This window comes from Fulmarus glacialis, unplaced genomic scaffold (genome assembly GCF_000690835.1).
Source record: "Fulmarus glacialis isolate BGI_N327 unplaced genomic scaffold, ASM69083v1 scaffold17493, whole genome shotgun sequence".
Classification (NCBI taxonomy): domain Eukaryota; kingdom Metazoa; phylum Chordata; class Aves; order Procellariiformes; family Procellariidae; genus Fulmarus; species Fulmarus glacialis.
Genome location: NW_009201207.1, coordinates 50,955 through 51,615, shown reverse-complemented (window position 1 = coordinate 51,615; position 661 = coordinate 50,955).

Genomic DNA, 661 nt, shown 5'->3' with positions numbered 1-661 from the left:
GGGGAAGGAGACCATCCCTTTTGGCAGCAGCCAGCTTTCGGTTCGGCTTAGCTGTAAGGTGAAACCGCACCCTCGGCCTCACCTGTCTGTCTGATCATGCCTTTGATTTATACCCTGGGTTTTGCTGTTTAGTTTTCCCCGCAGACTTCAACCATTGTATCTGATAATGAACCAAGCGGTTGAGCCTTATTTGTTTAATTCAAAGACAAGTTTAATATTTCCTACCTCGCAGTCGTACAAAGTCTGCCTGCCTCGCAGACCTTGGTTTTCCTTGCAGCGAACCCATAAAACACCAAAGAACGCTAGACAAGGGAAAAAATGCTTGTGCCGTGAGCAACCCCTCGTTGAAAAAGGGCTCTGCAAAGGGGAAAGGCAAAGGGACTGGGCACTGCTGGTTGACATTTTTGGGGTGTTTTGGGGGTGTTTTGTCTTTGCAAGGGTTGCTGTGGGTTGTGTTGCTGGCTAGGCGTACCCTGCTAGCTCGCTCCACCTCGCCTTCCACGTGCTGGTGAGACCCCTGTGTTGTGGGCTGCCAGCTCTGGTCAGAGGCGAGCTGTGGAGATCTTCTCTGCCCCCCTTAATCTTGGGTGAAGAAAAGACGGTTCCTGAATGCCTCCGTAGTTGCTCTGCGTCATCTGCTAAAGTGATGGGACAAACAGAT